At 43.6% G+C, this 26,577-nt stretch overlaps 1 protein-coding gene across 1 annotated transcript in view; it reads right to left on the reverse strand.

Moving 5' to 3' along the window:
- Window positions 1-26,034, reverse strand: part of LOC135547074 (melanophilin-like) — a 120,319-nt gene extending 94,285 nt beyond the window's left edge. Inside the window, exon 1 of the mRNA XM_064975708.1 lies at window positions 25,972-26,034. The gene's annotated coding sequence lies outside the window, so the exon portion shown is untranslated. The remainder of the gene's footprint in view (window positions 1-25,971) is intronic.
- Between the last annotated feature and the right edge of the window lie 543 nt (window positions 26,035-26,577).

Consider the following 26,577-nt stretch of genomic DNA (forward strand, 5'->3'; position numbering starts at 1 on the left):
CATGAAGCAGCCAGAGCCGTCAGTCTGCCAGGATCTGCCAGTCAGCCAGACTCTTCCAGATCTGCCAGTCAGCCAGACTCTTCCAGATCCGCCAGACAGCCAGACTCTTCCAGATCTGCCAGTCAACCAGACTCTTCCAGATCTGCCAGTCAACCAGACTCTTCCAGATCTGCCAGTCAACCAGACTCTTCCAGATCTGCCAGTCAGCCAGACTCTTCCAGATCTGCCAGTCAGCCAGACTCTTCCAGATCTGCCAGTCAGCCAGACTCTTCCAGATCTACCAGTCAGCCAGACTCTTCCAGATCTGCCAGTCAGCCAGACTCTTCCAGATCTGCCAGTCAGCCAGACTCTTCCAGATCTGCCAGTCAACCAGACTCTTCCAGATCTGCCAGTCAGCCAGACTCTTCCAGATCTGCCAGTCAACCAGACTCTTCCAGATCTGCCAGTCAACCAGACTCTTCCAGATCTGCCAGTCAACCAGACTCTTCCAGATCTGCCAGTCAGCCAGACTCTTCCAGATCTGCCAGTCAGCCAGACTCTTCCAGATCTGCCAGTCAACCAGACTCTTCCAGATCTGCCAGTCAACCAGACTCTTCCAGATCTGCCAGTCAACCAGACTCTTCCAGATCTGCCAGTCAACCAGACTCTTCCAGATCCGACAGTCAGCCAGGATCTGCCAGATCTGCTAGTCAGCCAGGATCCGCCAGTCGGCCAGGATCTGCCAGTCAGCCAGGATCCGCCAGTCAGCCAGGATCAGCCAGTCAGCCAGGATCCGCCGGTCAGCCAGGATCCGCCAGTCAGCCAGGATCTGCCAGATCTGATAGTCAGCCAGGATCCGCCAGTCAACCAGGATCTGCCGGATTCAACTGCCTGGCTGGGCTTCATCTCAGTACTGGGCTTCTTCTCGGTACTGGGCTTCTTCTCGGTACTGGGCTGCCCCTCTGTCCCGAGCTGCCCCTCAGTCCCGAGCTGCCCCTCAGTCCCGAGCTGTCCCTCAGTCCCGAGCTGCCTCAGTCCCGAGCTGCCCCTCAGTCACGAGCTGCTCCTCTGTTATGTAGGGTTCTGGGTGAGGACTATTCGGCCATGGTCGGCGGCGAGGGTGGATCATCCCAGGACGCGAAGGGGAGGAACAATGACATTTATGAAGTGGGGTCCACGTCCGGAGCTGGAACCGCCACCATGGACAGACGCCCACCCGGACCCTCCCTATGGTTTTGAGGTGCGTTCGGGAGTCCGCACCTTAGGGGGGGGGGGGGTTCTGTCACGCCTTGGTCTTAGTATTTTGTGTTTTAGTTAATTAGTTAGTCAGGCCAGGGTGTGACATGGGTTTATTGTTTGTTGTATTCTTAGTGGGTTTTTTTAGTTATTGGGATTGTAGCTGATTAGGGGTGTGTGTTACATAGGTTTGGCTGCCTGAGGCGGTTCTCAATCAGAGTCAGGTGATTCTCGTTGTCTCTGATTGGGAACCGTATTTAAGTAGCCTGGGTTTCGCTTTGTATTTCGTGGGTGATTGTTCCTGTCTCTGTGTTAGTGTTCACCAGTCAGGCTGTAATAGGTTTCACGTTCCGTTTGTTGTTTTGTATTTATTAGTTATTCATGTATAGTTCCGTTGTTTGTTTCACTAATAAACATGAGTAACCTACACGCTGCATTTCTGTCCGACTTTCTTGCGACAAACGAAGAACGCCGTTACACACATGTACAGCTGATTCTCAAGATCTTGCCCATTAATGAGATGCTATTGAGCCCACACTACTACACTGTCTGAGCCAAGTACTACATGCTTTTGATTACAATACTGGGTGGGGTGAATATATTTTATATGACATACATCATTTTTTTGTTAGCTAGTAAATAGTTATTTGCAAGAAATTGCAAGATTGAATACCTGAGCTGAGAAGGTAAAAAAAAGGTTGTTCTGCCCCTGAACAAGGCAGTGAACCCACTGTTCGTAGGGTGTCATTGAAAATAAGAATTTGATCTTAACTGACTTGCCAAGCTGCAACATTGAGAGCATCTTGACTGGTTGCATCACTACCTGCTACTGCAATTTCTCGGCCTCCGAGGGTAGTGCGTACGACCCAGTACATCACTGGAGCTAAGCTGCCTGCCATCCAGGACCTCCACACCAGGCAGTGTCAGAGGAAGGCCCTACAGTCATAGACTGTTCTCTCTACTACCGCATGGCAAGTGGTACCGGAGTGCCAAGTCTAGGGCAAAAAGGCTTCTCAACAGTTTTTATCCCCAAGCCATAAGACTCCTGAACAGGTAATCAAATGGCTACCCGGACTATTTGCATTGTGTGCCCCCAACACCTCTTTTACGCTGCTGCTACTCTCTGTTTATCATATACGCACAGTCACGTTAACTATACATTCATGTACATATGTGCATACTACCTCAATTGGCCCGATCAACCAGTGCTCCCGCACATTGACTAACCGGGCTATCTGCATTGTGTCCCGCAACCCACCACCTGCCAACCCCTCTTTACGCTACTGCTACTCTCTGTTCATCATATATGCAGTCACTTTAACCATATCTACATGTACATACTACCTCAATTAGCCTGATGTTTGTATGTAGCCTTGCTACTTTTATAGCCTCACCACTGTATATAGCCTCGCTACTGTTTCACTGTCTTTTTACTGTTGTTTTTATGTCTTTACCTATTGTTCAACTAATACCTTTTTGCACTATTGGTGAGAGCCTGTAAGTATTTTACTCTAAGGTCTCCACCTGTTGTATTCGGCTCACGTGACAAATAAAAAGTTTTTTTTTTTAACTTTTTTTTTCTAGTATTTACAGGAAAATGCCACGGGCACTATCTGATGTGTGGAGACATTTCACTGCAGCTAATGTAGAAGAAAAAGCTGTGTACATTTGCAAATGCTGTGCCTAATCATATGTGAAGAATGCAACAAATCTGCAGAATCATCTGGCCAAGTGCATAAAGTTGCCTCAGCGCTCACAACATGCAACCTCTGACAAAAGTCCCTCTACTTCTATTTGAGGTGAAAATGATGAATCAGACACCTTATCGATAGCAACAGCTCATGGTCCTCCTGGAATAAGTAGTTTGTTTTACTCAATGGAGGAATGTAGTCAGAGAAATACTGATGAATGCCTTGCTCGAGCTGTGTATGCAACTGGTTCACCTCTGGTGCTCACAGGCAATATGTATTGGAAGAGATTTCTGAATGTTCTTTGCCCAGCATTCACCACTTTTTGATTTATTTTACCTTTATTTAACTAGGCAAGTCAGTTAAGAACAAATTCTTATTTTCAACGACGGCCTAGGAACAGTGGGTTAACTGCCTGTTCAGGCAGTAACCTTCCGGTTACTAGTCCAACGCTCTAACCACTAGGCTACCCTGCCGCCCCTCCAACAAGACATGCTTTATCTACTCATTTGCTGGATCCAAATTTCAACAGAGTTCAAGTGAAAGTCAAGTAAATCATAGAGAAAGCAGACTGTATTGCAATCATCTCTGATGGGTGGTCGAATGTTCGTGGGCAAGGAAAAATTAACTACATCATCTTCACCCCTCAACCAGTATTCTACAAGAGCACGAACACGCACAGGCACAAGGAACAACAGACACACTGGACTCTACATTGCAGATGAGCTGAAGGTAGTCATCAATGACCTTGGACCACAGATTTGTACTGGTGATAGACAATGCTGCAAACATGAAGGTGGCTTGGTCCAAAGTGGAGGAGTCCTACCCTCACATCACATCCATTGGCTGTGCTGCTCATGCATTGAATCTACTCCTCAAGGATATCATGGCACTGAAAACAATGGAAACAGACTACAAGATAGACAAGAAAATGGTTAGGTATGTGAAGAGTCATCAAGTTATAGCAGCAATCTACCTCACCAAGCAAAGTGAGAAGAATATGAGCACCACATTGAAGCTGCCCAGCAACATCCGTTGGGGTGATGTTGTCATCATGTTTGACAGTCTCCTGGGGGGGGGAGGAGTCTCTCCAAGAAATGGCCATGTCACAGTTTGCCGATATGGACAGCACCATCAAGAGGCTCCTCTTGGATGATGTATTTTGGGAGAGTGGTAAGCAGCCTGAAACCTATAACAGTAGCCATTGCACAGATCGAGGGAGACAATGCCATCCTGTCTGATGTTCAGACTCTACTTGCAGATGTTTGAGAAGAAATCTGTACTGCCCTGCCAACTTTACTGTTGCTCCAAGCAGAGGAAACTGCAGTTCTGAAATACATCAAAAAGCTTTAAGACTTCTGCCTGAAGCCCATACACGCCGCAGTGTACATGTTGGACCCCAAGTATTCTGGCAAGAGCATCCTGTCTGGTGCAGAGATCAACAAGGCCTATGGTGTCATCACAACCATGTCAGGTCAGCTTTGCCTAGATGAGGGCAAGGTTCTTGGCAGTCTGGCGAAGTCCATTTCCAAGCAAGGGCTTTGGGATGGAGATGCAACATGGCAGTCTAGCCAATATCTCTCATCAGCCACCTGGTAGAAGGGACTTTGTGGATCTGAGGCTCTTTCCCCTGTTGCCTCCATCATCCTCCAAATCCCACCAACATCAGCCGCCTCAGAACGCAACTGGTCCTTGTTTGGGAACACACACACCAAAGCACGCAACAGGCTGACCAATACCAGGGTTGAAAAATTGGTGGCCACCCGGGCAAATTTGAGGCTTTTTGAGCCTGACAATGAGCCATCCTCAACAAGGTTGGAAAATGACAGTGAAGATGAGGCCTCAGAGTCTGATGTTCAAGAGGTGGACATTGAGGAGGTCCAGGGAGAAGACATGCAAGCCTGAGAGGAAGACAACCAAAGCATTAGTTTCTAGACTATCATTTTACAAGTAGGTGTATGTTGAAAAAGTTTTTGGGAGATCCGATGGATCATTGGGGATCCTTCAATATTACCTTTCTTTTGTTTTTCAATGAAATCATCCCATGTGAAGAGTCAACTGATTTAATTAAAGTTCAATTTGTAACTAAATTGTTTTTCAAATTTCTATTGAAAGGATTGAATCATTTGCAATTCTGTCTACTTATGATACAGGTAAAGGTTTAAGTTTCTGTCTCCATATGATATGGTAAATATATCCAATGCAATAAACATCTACATTTAAAAATGGTATTAATATTAATTTTCAAATATTTCTGTTAATTCCCATATATTCCTGTTAATTCCCATATATTCTCGTTAAATCCCACGGAAAGTTTCCACCTCTGAATATTCCCCAAAATGTCCAACCCGAGCTCTGAGTGTCTACATTTATCCAATGTAAAAAACACAATTTCAGATATTGCTACATAAGGCCGATTTTAGCCGGTCGGTCACATTTACACTCATGGGTGGCCAATTGATCTATCTGAAAGCCACACCCCTAATAAGACAGTTCTCCTGAAAATAACCTAAGGATTACATTCAAAAAGACATAGCTGCTAGGTCAACCAAGCATGAAAGTAAAAAATACCCAACTGATGGTTAAATTAACATGTTGGGTTATTCACACAATATTTACCCAGCGCTGGGTTACCAAATAACCAAAATTGGGTGGAGGACTTGGGGGCTCTTTCATTTTTGTCCACTTTGCCTCTATTTTACCTGAAGCAGTTCCTTGGACTGACTAAATGCAAAACAAAAATACATATTATCAGCGGAACCTGTCACACTCTAGAATACTGCAACATTAGGCCTACCCATCCTATATTTCCCTTTTCCTCATCATTTGGTGAGGGTTAGATAGCCCCACCGGAAATGTATGCATTTGATATGCTTTGAATGCAATCATATTTATGGTATTCATATTGTGTTGCAATGTTATTCAAACCCATTTGTGAATGACAAATGAAATGTATTTATCTTGAGTTTAATGTTCAGTAGGGAGGTGGGTAGTAGTTTTTTTGTAATTGTCAAAAGCATAATCAATCCAACACTTAGTTTACAAGTCTTGCTAAGTTGCCTTCTCCCAATCCAGTGCATCCTCATGTATTTAAGTGATAATGCCCGGGAAGCCGGTGTTTAGAGGAAATATTGCCAGGGGTGTTGTTACATGTTTTATTTTTTTTTTTACCTTTATTTAACCAGGCAAGTCAGTTAACTTCTTGAAACTCCCCATCCCGGATCCGGGTTTGTGACTAAAGCCTCAGGCTCATTAGCATAACGCAACGTTAACGATTTCTGAAAATCGCAAATAAAATGAAAATAATGCGTCTGCTCTCAAGCTTAGCCTTTTCTTAACAACACTGTCATCTCAGATTTTCAAAATATGCTTTTGAACCATAGAAATTGACTAATTTGTGTAAGAGTATGCAAAGCTAGCATAGCATTTTGAGTAGCATTTAGCACGCAACATTTTCACAAAAACCAGATAACCAAATAAATAAAATAATTTACCTTTGAAGAGCTTCTGATGTTTTCAATGAGGAGACTCTCTGTTACATACCAAATGCGCAGTTTTTCCTGAAAGCGTCTGTGTGTAGGAGAAATCGTTCCGTTTTTTACATTGCGTCTGGCTACCGAAACGAACCGAAAATTCAGTCACCTACAACGTAAAACTTTTTCCGGATTAACTACATAATATCGACCGAAACATGGCAAACGTTGTTTGGAATCAATCCTCAAGGTGTTTTTTCACATATCTCTTCATTGATATGCAGTTCGTGGAAGCTTGCTTTCCTCTCTGTATCCCATGGGAAAATACTGGCAGGTGACTTTTGCGCACCAATTTCGGCGCAGGACACCGGGCGGACACCTAGTAAATGTGGTCTCTTATGGTCAATCTTCCAATGATCTGCCTACAAATACGTCACAATGCTGCAGACACCTTGGGGAAACGACAGAAAGGGCAGGCTCATTCCTCTCGCATTCACAGCCATATAAGGAGACAATGGAAAACAGAGCCTCAAAAATCCTGCTCATTTCCTGGATGCCATCTCATCTTGGTTTTGCCTGAAGCTCACGTTCTAGGGCACGCACAGAGAATATCTTGGTCGTTCTGGACACGTCAGAGTGTTTTCTTTCGAATGCTATCAATTATATGCATAGTCGAGCATCTTTTTGTGACAAAATATCTTGTTTAAAACGGGAACGTTTTTCATCCAAAAATGAAATAGCGCCCCCATAGATGTAAGAGGTTAAGGCAAGGCAAGAACTCTGGAGCGGACGTACGGTCCGGCATGGATCGCCTACGGTCACGGCGGAGAGTGAACACGACCAGGCCATGGCTGCTTACTTCACCGCTACCCAACTGATGAAGGGGTATGTACTGTTATTGAACCCAGACTCCCCTTCCACACACGCGGACACCCAGATACCCCCACAGAAGAGGATGTGTGTGAAAAAGTTATTTTCAATGACAGCCTAGGAACAGTGTGTTAACTGCCTGTTCAGGGGCAGAACAACAGATTTGTACCTTGTCAACTTGGGGGTTTGAACTCGCAACCTTCTGGTTACTAGTCCAATGCTCTAACCACTAGGCTACCCCGCCACCCCATAGTAAAATAATGATTGACATACAGTACCAGTCAAAAGTTTGGACACACCTACTCATTCAGGGGTTTTTCTCCATTGTATAATAATAGTGAAGACATCAAAACTATGAAATAACACATATGGAATCATGTAGAAACCAAAAAAGTGATGTTATATTTTGGATTCTTCAAAGTAGCCACCCTTTGCCTTGATGACAGCTTTGTACACTCTTAGCATTCTCTCAAACAGCTTCATGAGGAATGCTTTTCCAACAGTCTTAAAGTAGTTCCCACATATGCTGAGCACTTGTTGGCTGTTTTTCCTTCACTCTCGGGTCCAACTCATCTCAAACCATGTCAATTGGGTTACACAGCCTGGAGATGTGTTTTGGGTCATTGTCCTGTTGAAAAACACATGATTGTCCTACTAAGCGCAAACCAGATGGGATGGTGAATCGCTGCAGAATGCTGTGGTAGCCATGCTGGTTAAGTGTGCCTTGAATTTTAAATAAATCACAGACAGTGTCACCAGCAAAGCACTCCCACACCATCACACCTCCTCCTCGATGCTTCACAGTGGGAACCACACATCTGTTCACCTACTCTGCGTCTCACAAAAACATGGCGGTTGGAACCAAAAATCTCAAATTTGGACTCATCAGACCCAGGGACAGATTCCCACCGATCTAATGTCCATTGCTCGAGTTTGTTGGCCCAAGCAAGTCTCTTCTTCTTACTGGTGTCCTTTAGTAGTGGTTTCTTTGCAGACACTCGAATCACGCAGTCTCCTCTGAAAAATTTATGTTGAGATGTGTTCGTTCTAAATGTTCCATTGCCATGACGGCTGGCAACGTTATTATCCCTTACTTGCTAGCTAGCCAACTTTGGCTGACACAGTCGTGTCAGACAGTGCAGCCATAATAACATCAAAGTAGCTGCATTTGTGTTTATTTAACTGTTTTCTAGTGCTTTTCTGGGAAACATCCATAACAATGAGCTATTAATGCGCGATTTCACCTGGCATAGAATATTTGCTCTCACTAGGCCACTGTTCAGAAGAGATAGCCAACTACACAGCTAACACAATCACTTCAAACGAGCTGCATTTCGTGTTTTTCTATTGGCATTTCATTGTATATATCCATGAAAATGATGCTCATTTATGATTTTGATTGGCTGAGAAAAGCTTGTCTGTCTCATCCGCCTCCTGACACATAGTACAGCTGGGGATCGAATTTCAATATTGAAACAATGTTGCAAATGTTGGATAGACGGACAAAAATGTTATTACAAATCTCCGCTGTTGAAACCCAAATGCTAGTCTAAAAGAAATGTCCTCATGCTTTTTACAGCGTAGCTCTAGAATATGAATTGCCTGGCTGAGCTGATGAGACAGTGGATTGTGCAGTCAGATGGAACAGAGTAAATAGGCATTTCAACATCATAGACTTAGCCAGAGGTAACTTGTGGAGTAAACGCCAGCTGGAATGTGGTTTTAACCAATCAGCATCCAGGATTAGACACACATATCCACTGTATCCCCATGCCAAACCAGTTATGTAGTTGGCAGTTTTTTTTTCATTACTACCATTAAGGTGGTGATAAATCCCAACAGATTGTGTAAAAAATCGGAGTTTAATAGCAGCGTTCTGGACTACAGCAGTGTGAGGCCTCCAAAGAATTGGGCAATTCATTTCATCTGAGGAGTGAACAGACAGTAGGCTAATACTATAATAAACTAGTTATTTATAGTATAGGTAGGTTTTATTAGGCTAAATAAGCATTTCAGCATTTAAAAACATATATCATTTATAATGGCTTATTCATGAAAGACAATGTACATTTATTTGAATTAATTCAGCAAAAGATGGATTACAGCATTACTTAAGTCTCTAATGAATGTTTGGTATTCTAAACGGTTTTGGTATTTTTACAGTTTAAGTCTCCTGCACAGTATAATTTCAAGATGATAAATGTGTAGCCATGTGTAGCTGTCAGAAGCATCGCTACAGATCCGGGTTAGAATCTGGGCTGTATCACAACCGTCCATGATTGGGAGTCCCATAGGGTGGTGCACAATTGGCCCAACGTCGTCCGGGTTAGGGGAGGGTTTAGCAGGGGGGGCTTTACTTGGCTCATTGTGCTCTAGCGACTCCTTGTGGCAGGCCGAGCGCCTGCAGGCTGAGCTCCGTCATCAGTTGAACGGTGTTTCCTCCACCATATTGGTGCGGCTGGCTTCAAGGTTAAGCGAGCGGGTGTAAAGAAGCATGGTTTGGGCATGTTTCGGATGCTGGCCTTCTAGGCAGATTTGCAAAGAAAAAGCAATATCTCAGACTGGCCGATAAAAACAAAAGATTAAGATTGGCAAAAGAACACAGACACGAGACAAAGGAACTCTGCCATTAGCTAACACAACGTGCCATTGGAACACTGGAGTGATGGTTGCTGATGATGGGCCTCTATATGCCTATGTAGATATTCCATCACAAATCAGCCGTTTCCAGCTACAATAGTCATTTACAAAGTTAATAATGTCTACACTGTATTTCTGATCAATTTGATATTATTTTAATGGACACAAAATATGCTTGTCTTTCAAAAACAAGGACATTTGTAAGTGCCCCCAAACTTTTGAACGGTAGTGCATGTCTAAAATACAAATCTGGATTCAGAAGTTGTCAGGATATGGTACAAATCCACAAAACTCTAAATATGCGTTGGAAAGGGGCTGTATTCTCCGGAATATCGAAAATGTGTCATGAAAAGATTTCCCCTGATATGGACCCTTTTCGCCTAGTGCTGATTTAACCAAAGAGGCACCAATTTCATCATGACTTACTGCAGTAATCTTTAAGTTACCATTTACATCCATCACCATTACATCAGGTAGATGAAACTGAAGCAGAGAAGGACAATAAATCTCCTTTAAAGATGCACTATGCAAAAATCACTCCGCCATTTCCTGGTTGCAAAAATATAATAGTTTATGTGACAAAACAAGCAAGTATAGTGAAGATAATCAATGAAAACATTGTCACGTGCCGAATACAACAGGTATTAGACCTTACCGTGAAATGCTTACTTACAAGCCCTTAGCCAACAGTGCTGTTCAAGAAAGAGTTAACTTCACTAGGGTAGGGGGCAGCATTCGGAATTTTGGATGAAAAGCGTGCCCAAATTAAACTGCCTGCTACTCAGGCCCAGAAGATAGGATATGCAGATAATTAGTAGGATAGAAAACACTCTAAAGTTTCCAACACTGTTAACATAATGTCTGTGAGTATAACAGAACTGATATGGCAGGCGAAAACCTGAGAAAAATCCAACCAGGAAGTACTATTATTTTGAAAGGCTGTTTTTCCATTGAAAGCCTATCCACCATACAAATACTTAGGACCCAGTTCACACGCTCTATGGCTTCCTCAACATGTGACCAGTCTTTAGGCAATGTTTCATGCTTTTACTCTGTAAAATGAGGGAGATGCAGCACTTTCAATCAGTGGCCAGTGGAAATATCCATTCATCAGCCATGCGCCTGATCCGGAATGCGCCTTTTTTGTTTCTCCTTTCCTATTGACAAAGCTTTTGTCCGGTTGAAATATTATTTATGATAAAAACAACCGGAGGCTTGATTTTAAATATCGTTTGGCATGTTTCTACTAACTTTTATTGTACTTAAAAAAAACTTTCGCCTGGATTTAGTGCACGCGCCTTCTGCGTTTGGATTACTGGACAAAACGCACCAACAAAGTACTTGGTCATAAAGATTAACTGTATCGACCAAAACAAAATTATTATTACTTATTGTCTAACAGGGAAACCTGGGAGAGCCACCAGATGAAGGTCAAAGGTAAGTGATTAATTTTAATGCTATTTCTGACATTTGTGACACTCTCCTTGGTTGGAAAATGGCTGTATGGGTTTCTGTGGCTTGGTGCTGACCTAAAATAATCGCAAAGTGTGCTTTCGCCGTAAAGCATTTTTCAAATCTGACACAGCGGTTGCATTAAGGAGAAGTTTATCTGTATTCGTATGTTTAACACTTGTATCTTTAATCAATGTTTATGATGAGTTTTTCTGTTATTAGATGTGGCTCTCTGCACTTTTCTTGGATGTTTGTTTTACACAATGCATTTCTGAACATAACACACCAATTTCAAACGAGGTTTTTGGACATAAAGATTAACTTTATCGAACAAAACACACATTTATTGTGTAACATGAAGTCCTGTGAGTGCCATCTGATGAAAATCATCAAAGGTTAGTGATTAATTTAATCGCTGACTTTTATGAGCCCTCTCCTTCTCCTTCTCCTTCTCCTCTCCTGGAAAATGGCTGTATGGTTTTCTGTGACTAGGTGCTGACCTAACATAATCGTTTGGTGTGCTTTCGCCGTAAAGACTATTTGAAATCAGACACTGTCGCTGGATTTACAAGACGTTTATCTTTAAAATGGTGTAAAATACTTGTATGTTTGAGGAATTTTAATTATGGGATTTCTGTTGTTTTGAATTTGGCGCCCTGCAATTTCACTGGCTGTTGTCGACATGTACCAGAGAGGAAAATATTTACCAAATAAAGAAAAGTAAAAAATAATTAAAAAGCAACACAATAAAATGACAACAATGAGGCTATATACAGGGGGTACCGGTACCGAGTGAATGTGTGGGGGTACAGGTTAGTCGAGGTAATTTGTACATGTAGGTGAAGAACTCTCCTTCACAGCAGCCGAGGTGAGTAAAACATTTAAACGTGTTAACCCTCGCAAGGCTGCAGGCCCAGACGGCATCCCCAGCCGCGCCCTCAGAGCATGCGCAGACCAGCTGGCTGGTGTGGTTACAGACATATTCAATCAATCCCTATACCAGTCTGCTGTTCCCACATGCTTCAAGAGGGCCACCATTGTTCCTGTTCCCAAGAAAGCTAAGGTAACTGAGCTAAACGACTACCGCCCCGTAGCACTCACTTCCGTCATCATGAAGTGCTTTGAGAGACTAGTCAAGGACCATATCACCTCCACCCTACCTGACACCCTAGACCCACTCCAATTTGCTTACCGCCCAAATAGGTCCACAGACGATGCAATCTCAACCACACTGCACACTGCCCTAATCCATCTGGACAAGAGGAATACCTATGTGAGAATGCTGTTCATCGACTACAGTTCGGCATTTAACACCATAGTACCCTCCAAGCTCGTCATCAAGCTCGAGACCCTGGGTCTCGACCCCGCCCTGTGCAACAGGGTACTGGACTTCCTGACGGGCCGCCCCAAGGTGGTGAGTGTAGGCAACAACATCTCCACCCCGCTGATCCTCAACACTGGGGCCCCACAAGGGTGCGTTCTGAGCCCTCTCCTGTCCTCCCTGTTCACCCACGACTGTGTGGCCATGCACGCCTCCAACTCAATCATCAAGTTTGAGGACGACACAACAGTGGTAGGCTTGATTACCAACAACGACGAGACGGCCTACAGGGAGGAGGTGAGGGCCCTCGGAGTGGGGTCGTGTTGGGGTCGTGTTTTGCCCCACAGTCATGGGTGAAGAGGGAGTACAGGAGGGGACTAAGCATGCATCTGTGGATCTGTTGGGGCGGTATGCGAATTTGAGTGGGTCTAGGGTATTCGGGATGATGCTGTTGATGTGACCCATGACCAGCCTTTCAAAGCTTGTCATTGATACCGATGTGAGTGCTACAGGGCAGTTATCATTTAGGCAGGTTACCTACCTTTAGGGGCGGCAGGTGGTAGTGGTTAGAGCGTTGGGCCAGTAACCGAAAGGTTACTGAATTGAATATCCCAGCTGACAAATCTGTTGTTCTGCCCACGAACAAGGCAGTTAACCCTCTGCTCCCCGGTAGGCCGTCATTGTAAATAAGAATTTGTTCTTAACTGACTTGCCGAGTTAAAACCTCTTGAAACTCCCCATCCCGGATCCGGGATTGTGACTAAGCCTCAGGCTCATTAGCATAACGCAACGTTAACGATTTCTGAAAATAGCAAATAAAATTAAAATAATGCGTTTGCTCTCAAGCTTAGCCTTTTCTTAACAACACTGTCATCTCAGATTTTCAAAATATGCTTTTGAACCATAGAAATTGACTAATTTGTGTAAGAGTATGCAAAGCTAGCATAGCATTTTGTGTAGCATGTAGCACGCAACATTTTCACAAAAGCCAGATAACCAAATAAATAAAATCATTTACCTTTGAAGAGCTTCTGATGTTTTCAATGAGGAGACTCCCAGCCACATACCAAATGCGCAGTGTTTCCTGAAAGCGTCTGTGTGTAGGAGAAATCGTTCCGTTTTCTACATTGCGCCTGGCTACCGAAACGAACCGAAAATGCAGTCACCTACAACGTGAAACTTTTTCCGGATTAACTACATAATATCGACCGAAACATGGCAAACGTTGTTTGGAATCAATCCTCAAGGTGTTTTTTCACATATCTCTTCATTGACATGCAGTTCATGGAAGCTTGCTTCTCTCTCTGTGCCCCATGGAAAAATACTGGCAGGTGACTTTTGCGCACCAATTTCGGCGCAGGACACCGGGCGGACACGTGGTAAATGTGGTCTCTTATGGTCAATCTTCCAACGATCTGCCTACAAATACGTCACAATGCTGCAGACACCTTGGGGAAACGACAGAAAGGGCAGACTCATTCCTCTTGCGTTCACAGCCATATAAGGAGATCATGAAAGACAGAGCCTCAAAAATCCTTGTCATTTCCTGGATGCCAAGTCATCTTGGTTTTGCCTGAAGCTCACGTTAAAGGGCACGCACAGAGAAGATATTTGTATTTCTGGACACGTCAGAGTGTTTTCTTTCGAACAGTAGCAATTATATGCATAGTCGAGCATCTTTTTGTGACAAAATATCTTGTTTAAAACGGGAACGTTTTTCTTCCAAAAATGAAATAGCGCCACCATAAGTGTAAGAGGTTAAATAATGGTTCAATAAAAAAAAAACATTTAAAAAACTCCGCTTCCTTGGGCACAGGGACTGTTGGTCTGCTTGAAACATGTAGGTATTACAGACTCGGTCAGGGAGAGGTTAAAAATGTCAGTGAAGACACTTGCCAGTTGGTCCACGCATGCTTTTTTAAATAATATTTGTTTTACCTTTATTTACCTTATGGCTGGGGGGCAATTATGAGTAGCTTGGCTGAATAAGGTGCCCAGTTTAAACTGCCTGCTACTATGCATATTATTAGTGGATTTGGATAGAAAACCCTCTGAAGTTTCTAAAAATGTTTGAAATATGTCTGTGAATATAACAGAACACATATGTTAGGCAAAAACCTGAGGTATCTGAGGTTTGTAGTTTTTTAACTCTTTGCCTATCCAAGATACAGTGTAAATTTGGTCCGATTGCACTTCCTAAGGCTTCCACTAGATGTCAACAGTCTTTAGAACCTTGTTTGAGGCTTCTACTGTGAAGGAGGAGAGAATGAAAGCTGTTTCAACCAGAGGTGTCACACCCTGACCATAGTTTATTTGTATGTTTCTATGTTTTGGTTGGTCAGGGTGTGATCTGAGTGGGCATTCTATGTTGGATGTCTTGTTTGTCTATTTCTATGTCTGGCCTGATATGGTTCTCAATCAGAGGCAGGTGTTAGTCATTGTCTCTGATTGGGAACCATATTTAGGTAGCCTGGGTTTCACTGTGTGTTTGTGGGTGATTGTTCCTGTCTCTGTGTTTGTTGCACCAGATAGGGCTGTTTCGGTTTTCCACGTTTGTTGTTTTGTATTGTTCGTGTTTCATCTTCATTAAAGATGTATCTAACTAACCACGCTGCATTTTGGTCCGATCCTTGTTCCACCTCTTCGTCAGAGGAGGAGTTAGAAGAAACTCGTTACAGAATCACCCACCACAACAGGACCAAGCGCCGTGGTGACAAGCAACGGCAGCAGGAGCAGAGATCACAGGACTTCTGGACTTGGGAGGAGATATTGGACGGAAAATGACCCTGGGCACAGCCTGGAGAATATCGCCGTCCCAAGGAAGAACTGGAGGCGAAGAAAGCGGAGAGGCGCTGGTTTGAAGAGGCAGCACGGCGACGCGGTTGGAAGCCCGAGAGTCAGCTCACAGGGAGTATGGCTACGCCAGGTAGGAGACCTGCGCAAACTACCTGTGCTTACCGGGGGGGCTAGAGAGAACCGGGCAGCCACCGTGTTATACTGTGGTGCGCACGGTGTCCCCAGTGCGGGTGCATAGCCCGGTGCGTTCTATTCCAGCTCCACGTATCGGCCGGGCTAGATTGAGCGTCGAGCCAAATGCCATGAAGCCGGCTCTACGCATCTGGTCCCCAGTGCGTCTCCTTGGGCCGGCTTTTGTCCCCGGTTCGCCTCCATAGCACAGTGCGGGCTATTCCACCTTGCCGCACTGGCAGAGCGACCGGGTGTATTCAACCAGGTAAGGTTGGGCAGGCTCGGTGCTCAAGAGCTCCAGTGCGCCTGCACGGTCCGGTCTACCCAGTACCACCTCCACACCCCAGCCCTCCGGTGGCAGCTCCCCGCACCAGGCTTCCTGTGCGTGTCCTCGGCCCAGTACCACCAGTGCCAGCACCACGCATCAGGCCTACAGTGTGCCTCGCCTCTCCAGCACTGCCGGAGCCTTCCTCCTCTGCTGCGCTGCTGGAGTCTCCCGCCTGTTTAGCGCAGCTCGAGCCTTCCTCCTCTCCTGCGCTGCCGGAGCCTCCCGCCTGTTCAGCGCTGCAGGAGCCTTTCTCCTCTCCTGCGCTGCTGGAGTCTCCCGCCTGTTTAGCGCAGCCCGAGCTGTCAGTCTGCATGAAACAGCCGGAGCTGCCAGTCTGCAAGGAGCTGCCAGTCTGCAAGGAGCTGTCAGTCTGCAAGGAGCTGTCAGTCTGCAAGGAGCTGACAGTCTGCAAGGCGCTGACAGTCTGCAAGGCGCTGCCAGAGCTGCTAGTCTGCCCCTACAACTCATCCAGAACGCCGCAGCCCGTCTGGTGTTCAACCTTCCCAAGTTCTCTCACGTCACCCCGCTCCTCCGCTCTCTCCACTGGCTTCCAGTTGAAGCTCGCATCCGCTACAAGACCATGGTGCTTGCCTACGGAGCTGTGAGGGGAACGGCACCGCAGTACCTCCAGGCTCTGATCAGGCCCTACACCCAAGCAAGGGCACTGCGTTCATCCACCTCTGGCCTGCTCGCCTCCCTACCATTGAGGAAGTACAGTTCCCGCTCAGCCCAGTCAAAACTGTTCGCTGCTCTGGCCCCCCAATGGTGGAACAAACTCCCTCACGACGCCAGGACAGCGGAGTCAATCACCACCTTCCGGAGACACCTGAAACCCCACCTCTTCAAGGAATACCTAGGATAAGATAAGTAATCCTTCTCACCACCCCCCCTTAATGATTTAGATGCACTATTGTAAAGTGGCTGTTCCACTGGATGTCAGAAGGTGAATTCACCAATTTGTAAGTCGCTCTGGATAAGAGCGTCTGCTAAATGACTTAAATGTAATGTAAATGTAAAGAAGCCGCCAGAGCTGCCAATCTGCATGGAGCAGCCAGAGCCGCCAGTCAGCATGGTGCAGCCAGAGCGGCCAGTCAGCATGGTGCAGCCAGAGCCGGCAGTCAGCATGAAGCAGCCAGAGCTGCCAGTCAGCTTGGAGCAGTCAGAGCCGTCAGTCTGCCAGGATCCGCCAGTCAGCCAGACACTTCCAGATCTGCCAGTCAGCCAGACTCTTCCAGATCTGCCAGTCAGCCAGACTCTTCCAGATCTGCCAGTCAACCAGACTCTTCTAGATCTGCCAGACAACCAGACTCTTCCAGATCCGTCAGTCAGCCAGGATCTGCCAGAACTGCCAGCCAGCCAGGATCTGCTGGATTCAACTATCTGGCTGAGCTTCCTCTCAGTACAGGGCTTCCTCTCAGTGCTGGGCTTCCTCTCAGCCCCGAGCTTCCCCTCAGTGCTGAGCTTCCCCTCAGTGCTGAGCTGCCTCTGCCCCGAGCTGTCCCTCTGTCCCGAGCTGCCCCTCTGTCCCGAGCTGCCCCTCTGTCCCGAGCTGCCCCTCTGTCCCGTGTTATTTAGTAGGGTTGCCGTGGCTAGGAGGTCACAGAAGCAGACAAGGTGGGGGAGGACTACGGTGAAGTGGGGGCCACGTCCAGCACCGGAGCCGCCACCGCGGACAGATGCCCACCCAGACCTTCCCCGATAGGTTCAGGTTTTGCGGCCGGAGTCCGCATCTTGGGGGGGGGTACTGTCACACCCTGACCATAGTTTATTTGTATGTTTCTATGTTTTGGTTGGTCAGGGTGTGATCTGAGTGGGCATTCTATTTTGGATGTCTTGTTTGTCTATTTCTATGTCTGGCCTGATATGGTTCTCAATCAGAGGCAGGTGTTAGTCATTGTCTCTGATTGGGAACCATATTTAGGTAGCCTGGGTTTCACTGTGTGTTTGTGGGTGATTGTTCCTGTCTTTGTGTTTGTTGCACCAGTTGCATCGGTTTTCCACGTTTGTTGTTTTGTATTGTTCGTGTTTCATCTTCATTAAAGATGTATCTAACTAACCACGCTGCATTTTGGTTCGATCCTTGTTCCACCTCTTCGTCAGAGGAGGAGTTAGAAGAAACTCGTTACAGAGGTCTAACTGAAGGCCATGAGCTGATCACGCTTGCTCCCGTTAGAGGTCGCTGCGTTCCATTGCATTTCTATAGACAAAGGAATTCTCAGGTTGGAACATTATTGTAAGATTTATGTTAAAAACATCCTAAAGATTGATTCTATACATCATTTGACATGTTTCTACGTAATTTAACTTGTTTGAAAATGTGTCATTTGGATTTCTGGGCTAAACGCGCAAACAAAAAGGAGGTATTTGACAATATTTGACAATAAATTATGGACTTTATCGACCAAAACAAACATTTATTGTGGAACTGGGATTCCTGGGAGTGCATTCTGATGAAGATCATCAAAGGTAAGTGAATATTTATAATGCTATTTCTGACTAATGTTGCCTCAACAACATGACGGTTATCTGTATGGCTTGTTTTTGTGTCAGAGCGCTGTACTCAGATATTGCATGATGTGCTTTATCCGTAAAGCTTTTTGAAATCTGACACAGCAGTTGCATTAAGGAGAAGTATATCTATAATTCCACACATAATAAACATTGATAAAAGATACAAGTGTTATGAGTATTTCTGTAAATTGTTGTGGCTCTCTGCAAAACCACCGGATGTTTTGGAAGCAAAACATTACTGAACATAACGCGCCAATGGAAACTGAGATTTATGGATATAAATATGAAGTTTATTGAACAAAACATATATGTATTGTGTAACATGAAGTCCTATGAGTGTCATCTGATGAAGATCATCAAAGGTTAGTGATTAATTTTATCTCTATTTGTGCTCTTTGTGACTCCTCTCTTTGGCTGGAAAAATGGCTGTGTTTTTCTGTGACTAGGCGGTGACCTAACAATCGTTTGGTGTGCTTTCGCTGTAAAGCCCTTTTTTTTTAAATCGGACACTGTGGTGGGATTAACAACAAGTTTATCTTTAAAATGGTGTAAAATACTTGTATGTTTAAGGAATTTTAATTGTGAGATTTCTGTTGTTTGAATTTGGCGCCCTGCACTTTCACTGGCTGTTGTCATATCGATCCCGTTAGCGGGATATCAGCCGTAAGAAGTTTTAACTAGGCAAGTCAGTTAAGAACAAATTCACATTTTCAATGACGTACTAGGAAGAGTGGGTTAACTGCCTTGTTCAGGGGCAGAATGACAGTACACGTCCTGGGAATCCATCTGGCTTTGTGAATGTTGACCTGTTTAAAAGAGTTGCTCACATCGGCTACCGAGAGCGTTATCACACAGTCTTCCGGAACAGCTGGTGCTCTCATGCATGCTTCCATGTTGCTTGCCTCGAAGTGAGCATAAAAGGCATTTAGCTCGTCTGGTAGGCTCCTATCACTGCTTGCGGCTTTATTTCCATTTGTGGTCCGTAATAGTTTTCAAGCCCTGCCACATCTGATGAGCATCAGAACCGGTGTAGTAGGATTCAATCTTAATCCTGTATTGACGCTTTGCCTGTTTGATTTGATGGTTTGTCTGAGGGCGTATCGGGATTTCTTATTAGTGTCCGGAGTTGTGTCCAGTTGAAAGCGGCAGCTCTAGCTTTTAGCTCGATGCAGATGTTGCCTGTAATCCATGGCTTCTGGTTGGGATGTGTACGTACAGTCACTGTGGGGACAACGTTGCTGATGCACTTATAGATGAATCCGATGACTGAGGTGGTATACTCCTCAATGCCATTGGATGAATCCCGGAACATATTCCAGTCTGTGCTAACAAAAGAGTCCTGTAGCGTAGCATCCGCGTCATCTGACCACTTCCGTATTGAGCGAGTCACTGGTGCGTCCTGCTTTAGTTTTTGCTAGTAATCAGGAATCAGGAGGATAGAATTTTGGTCAGATTTGCCAAGTGGAGAACAAGGGAGAGCTTTGTATGTTCTGTGTGTGTGGAGTAAAGGTGGTCTAGAGTTGCACATGGTTGCACATGTGACATGCTGGTAGAAATTAAGTAAAACGGATTTAAGTTCACCTGCATTAAAGTTCCCGGCCACTAGCAGGACCGCTTCTGGATAAGCATTTTCTTGTTTGCCTATGGCCTTATACAGCTCATTGAGTGTGGTCTTAATGCCAGCATCGCTTTGTGGTGGTCAATAGACGGCTACGAATAATATAGATGAGAACTCTCTTGGTAGATAGTGTGGTCTACAGCTTATCATAAGGTACTCTACCTCAGGCGAGTAATACCTTGAGACTTTAATATTAGACATCGCGCACCAGCTGTTATTGATAAACATAAACACACCCCAACCCCTCGTCTTACCAGATGTAGATTCTCTGTCCTGCCGATGCATGAGAAATTCCGCCAACTCTATATTATCCGTGTTGTTGTTCAGCCACGACTTGCTGAAACATAAGATATTACAGTTTTTAATGTCCTGTTGGTAGGATAATCTTTTTTTGTTTTCCAATGACTGCACATTGATCAATAGAAATGTTGGCAGTGGAGGTTCACACTCGCCTACAAATCTCAGAAGGCAGCCCGACCTCCACTCTCTTTTTCTCTGTCTTTTTTTTTAGAAATACATGCATGTATGGATGAAATACATTATGATCATAAAAGTATTTTCTTGCAAGTTGTGACCTTTTTATATTGTTAAAGGGATAGTTCACCCAATTTACAAAATTACACACAGTGTATTCACACTAGAGGTCGACCGATTACGATTTTTGAACACCAATACCGATACCGATTATTGGAGGACCAAAAAAAGCCGATCCTGATTAATCGGACAATTTATTTTATTTATTTGTAATAATGACAATTACAACAATACTGAATGAACACCTATTTTAACTTAATATAATACATCAATATACATCAATACATCATCCCATGCCAATAAAGCCTTGAAATTGAAATAAAGAATAGAATAGATATAGGCCTAGTCATTGAGAACTGAATAATCCCTTAACTGCCATAATGACACGATTGTTACTAGGGATGCACGATATATCAGTGAACATATCGGAATCGGATGAGATTAGCTAAAAATGCCAACATTGGCCTGATATCTAGTTTAACGCAGATGTGCAAAACCGGTCAAAGCTGACGTGGGTGATGTTGGCTTTCGCCGACTGGTCGAGCACCGGTACACACTACCAAGTAGAGGTCGACCGATTATGATTTTTCAACGCCGCTACCGATTATTGGAGGACCAAAAAAGCCGATACCGATTAATCGGACAATTTTTGTTTTTTTTGTAATAATGACAATTACAACAATACTGAATGAACACTTATTTTAACTTAATATAATACGTCAATAAAATCAATTTAGCCTCAAATAAATAATGAAACATGTTCAATTTGGTTTAAATAATGCAAAAACAAAGTGCTGGAGAAGTAAGTAAAAGTTAAATATGTGCCATGTAAGAAAGTTAACGTTTCAGTTCCTTGCTCAAAACATGAGAACATATGAAAGCTGGTGGTTTCTTTTAACATGAGTCTTCAATATTTCCAGGTAAGAAGTTTTAGGTTGTAGTTATTATAGCAATTATAGGACTATTTCTCTCTATACCATTTGTTTTTCATTAACCTTTGACTATTGGATGTTCTTATAGGCACTTTAGTATTCCCAGTGTAACAGTATAGCTTCCGTCCCTCTCCTCGCTCCTCCCTGGGCTCGAACCAGGAACACAACGACAACATCCCACCCTTGAAGCAGCGTTACCCATGCAGATCAAGGGGAACAACTACTAGAAGGCTCAGAGCGAGTGACGTTTGAAATGCTATTAGCGCGAGCTAACTAGCTAGCCATTTCACTTCGGTTACACCAGCCTCATCTCGGGAGTTGATAGGCTTGAAGTCATAAACAGCGCAATGCTTGACGCACAACGAAGAGCTGCTGGCAAAACGCAAAGAAAGTGCTGTTTGAATGAATGTTTAACCCTCTGCTTCTGCCTACCACCGCTCAGTCATATACTTAGATAATTGTATGCTCAGTCAGATTATATGCAACGCAGGACACGTTAGAAAATATCTAGTAATATCATCAACCAAGTGTAGTTAACTAGTGATTATGATTGATTGCTTTTTATAAGATAAGTTTAATGCTAGCTAGCAACTTACCTTGGTTTACTGCAATCACGTAACAGGCAGTCTCCTTGTGGAGTGCAATGAGAGAGAGGCAGGTCGTTATTGCGTTGGACTAGTTAACTGTTAGGTTGCAAGATTGAATCCCCCGAGCTGACAAGGTGAAAATCTGTCGTTCTGCCCCTGAACAAGGCACTTAATCCACCGTTCCTAGGCCGTCATTGAAAATAAGAATGTGTTCTTAACTGACTTGCCTAGTTAAATAAAGGTATAACAAATCAAATAAAAAAATATTTTAAAAATCTGCAAATCGGCGCCCCAAAATACGGCCATTCCAATTAATCGGTCGACCTCTACCCCACACATACAATTATCTGTAAGGAAATTCAGTTGAGCAGTGAATGTCAAGCAGTGAATTTCAAACACAGATTCAACTACAAAGACCCTGGAGGTTTTCCAATGCCTCGCAAAGAAGGGCACCTATTGGTATATGGGTAAAGAAAAAGACTGAATATCCCTTTGACAGTGGTGAAGTAATTAATTACACTATGGATGGTGTATCAATAACCCAGTCACTACAAAAATACACGTGTCCTTCTTAACTCAGTTGTCGGAGCGGCAGGAAACCACTTAGGGATTTCACAATGAGGCCAGTGGTGACTTTAAAACAGTTACAGAGTTTAATGGATGTGAAAGGAGAAAATTGAGGATGGATCAACAACATTGTGGTTACTCCACAATACTAACCCAAATGACAGCGTGAAAAGAAGGAAGCCTGTATAGAATACAAATATTCCAAAGCTTCCATCCTGTTTGGAATAAGGCACTAAAGTAAAACTGCAAAGAAATTTTAATGCAAAGCATTGTGTTTGGGGCAAAACCAACACAACACGTCACGGAGTACCACTCTTCAAACATGGTGGTGGCTGGATCATGTTATGGGTATGCTTGTCATAGAAAAGGTCTATGGATCTTTTTATCCCCAATTTCCATCGTGTCTCCCAAACAGGCTTGGAAGGTGAAAATCGAGTCATACGTCCTCCGAAACATGACCCACCAAACTGAGCTCCTTAACTTGTTGTAACTCCCATCCCGTGAACGGGATCGTTGTGATCATCTGACACTAATTAGCATAACGCAACGGACATAAATATTACTAGAAAATATTCTTATTCATGAAAATCACAAGTGAAATATATTGAAACACAGCTTAACCTTTTATTAATCACCCTGTCATTTCAAATTTTCAAAATATGCTTTACAGCCAAAGCACGACGAGCATTTGTGTAAGTTTATCGATAGCCTGGCATAGCATTATGTCCAGCTAGCAGCAGGTAACTTGGTCACGAAATTCAGAAAAGCAATCAAATTAAATCGTTTACCTTTGATGAGATTCGGATGTTTTCACTCACGAGACTCCCAGTTAGATAGCAAATGTTCCCTTTTTCCAAAAATATTATTTTTGTAGGAGAAATAGCTCTGTTTGTTCTTCACGTTTGGATGAGAAATCGACCGGAAATTGCGGTCACGACAATGCCGAAAAATATTCCAAATTAGCTCCATAATATCGACAGAAACATGGCAAATGTTGTTTATAATCAATTCTCAAGGTGTTTTTCAAATATCTATTCGATAATATATTCACCGGGACAATTGGTTTTTCAGTAGGAGAGAGAGGAAAAATGGCTACCTCTGTATTTTATGCAATAATCACTCTGAGAGCCATCAGGTGACCACTTGCGCAATGAAGCCGCTTACACTTATTCTGGTTGATATCCCTTTCAATGGTCAAAAGGGATGCATAGGAACGCAGAGGTTTCAAAATAAGAGTCACTTCCTGATTGGATTTTTCTCAGGCTTTCGCCTGCAATATCAGTTCTGTTATACTCACAGACAATATTTTTACAGTTTTGGAAACTTTTGAGTGTTTTCTGTCCTAAGCTGTCAATTATATGCATATTCTAGCATCTTGTCCTGACAAAATATCCTGTTTACTACGGTAACGTTATTTTTCCAAAAATGAAAATACTGCCCCCTAGTCACAAAAGGTTAGCACCCGCCCACTTAACCCGTACATACGCCAGCCGCACCAATGTGTCGGAGGAAACACCATTCAACTGATGAGCTAGGTCAGCCTGCAGGCGCTCGGCCAGCCACAAGAAGTTGCTAGAGCGCGATGAGCCAAGTAAAGTCCCCCCAGCGAAACCCTTCCCTAACCCGGACGATTCTGGGCCAATTGTGCGCCGCCCTATAGGACTCCCGATCACGGCCGGTTGCGACACAGCCTGGGATCAAACCCGGGTCTGTAGTGACACCTCTAGCAGTGCGAAGCAGTGCCTTAAAACGCTGTGTCAATCAAGAGGCCCTAGTGAGTGTATCTTTTAAATAAACGGAATAGAGCTAAGCACAGGCAAAATCATAGCGGAAAACCTGCTTCAGTCTGCTTTCCAACAGACACTGGGAGAAATTCACCTTTCAGCAGGACAATAACCTAAAACACAAGGCCAAATCTACACTGGAGTCTAACATGTATTGACTCAGGAATGTGAACACTTATATAAATAAGATATTTCTGTATTTCATTTTCAATATATTAGCAAAAATGTATATATTACATCATGTTCAAAACATCTATAAGTGTCTTTGTTGAGCTTCACAATCAATTTTAGACACTTTCGGGTGATTTGGATATGATGCGCAAAAAAAATGCTATTATCGGTCACATGACATAAATGGAATTTGTGCCACAAATGCTAAAATGTTAGCATGTGGAAACGGTGCCAGGGTAACAAAACCATAGCATGGATTGCTGTCATACTTTGTCGAAAGACTGCCTAAAGGGTAAGGAAACTAATGTAATTTTGTAATTTGGGAGAACTAGCAAGCTGGTCGCATTGATGAACCCATGCTATTACTTAGCTATCTGCCTAGCGCCACATTTTTTTAATTTTTTTTTAGAAAAGATTGTAGAAGGTGGGTAAAATAAGTATTAAACGATATCACAACATGCTTCAGTCATATCATATACGTATCAATATCTTTGTCCAACACTAATCATAATCACGCCCCATTCCTCTATATTTTTAAATAGTATTTTCCTCCATGATTCTGTTTGTGGTGAAAGGTTCCTCTGTCTGCTGCGCCAGCACTATCATGTGACCTAGCGTTGGCACAACTCAGAACCATCACATCACTCTCCAGTGGAGCAGATTATAGCCAGTCTGTCTGGACTCCATGCAATTTAACCTGTGCACATTTTCCCAGACCCAGGCATCACAATACATGTATTGAGATAAGCTGAACATGAGGCAACTTGCACTCATGCCCACAGACAGACAGACAAGTCATTGTGTGAGGGGAAACAAGCATACTTTGTCACACCAATAATAATAGTTTCCACACTGGGCCTTGCAGCAGAATGTAACAGGTGTATAAACTAAATGTGCTCACCATTCACTATTTGCAAAAAGTATGAGTTTGCAAAACTTGAGGTTAACATATATTTGCACTTATGGGAAATGAGTCATTATAAACTATACTCAATTTCTCAAAATATAATTTGGCTAAATGCTGCATAAACCACGTTAATCAGTGAATTAATATTTTTTGGCAAGAATACACAGCTATAAAAAAAATTTTTTTAACTATGGTGAAATGATCAAAGTTGCATTTGCAAAAGGAATACTGAGACGACTCAAAACAGGGACCATATCACGCCATCCCTCATGTTACATTTGGGAATGTAGAAGGGAAAGGGAATTAACCTATTTTACTCCAGGGCCATTACTATAGGCCTATACTTCTACAAAGCGGTAATGTAGCCTATTATTAGCACAGTAATGCTGAAGAATATTACACTTACCTTGACCTGCGTGCTAACTTCGTTCGTAGCCTTCCCTGTGGCACATTCCCTTGAGAGAACTTGACAGACTGACTGCATAGGGCGCAAATCCAGAAATGTTAATCACATGTCTTGTTAACAAGAGAGAAAGTCTCCGCCTCCCTGCACTAACTTCAAAAGGTCAGGCTCAATAATACTCACTAAATCCTTACGTGTATTTGTATGATGTTGAATGCTATTTGAATTTGTCTCTATTGTCAACATAAGAGGTAGACCCTATTAAGCCTTAATAAGCCTTAAATAAATATAAATAACATGAAAAACTTAAGTTATTCATATTGATTCAGTTCAGACAATATGGCCATGAGTATATTGTTTTTAACTTGTATTTATCCTTTATGTAACCAAGGAAGTCACAATTGAGATTGACATCTCTTTTTCAAGTCCGAGTGTGAGTGAGTGTGTGGTATTAGTTATTGTGCCTCAATACAATGTGTCAAAGTGTTTTGAATGTTTCCCTCATTGGCATTTCAGGACATGACATATGACATATGGAGGCAAGGTATTAGGGAAAGCAGGAGGACTTCCTGTTACTTTCTCTCAAATTAACTTAAGAAAAACACTCAG

Source organism: Oncorhynchus masou, chromosome 10 (genome assembly GCF_036934945.1).
Source record: "Oncorhynchus masou masou isolate Uvic2021 chromosome 10, UVic_Omas_1.1, whole genome shotgun sequence".
In the NCBI taxonomy this organism is placed as follows: domain Eukaryota; kingdom Metazoa; phylum Chordata; class Actinopteri; order Salmoniformes; family Salmonidae; genus Oncorhynchus; species Oncorhynchus masou.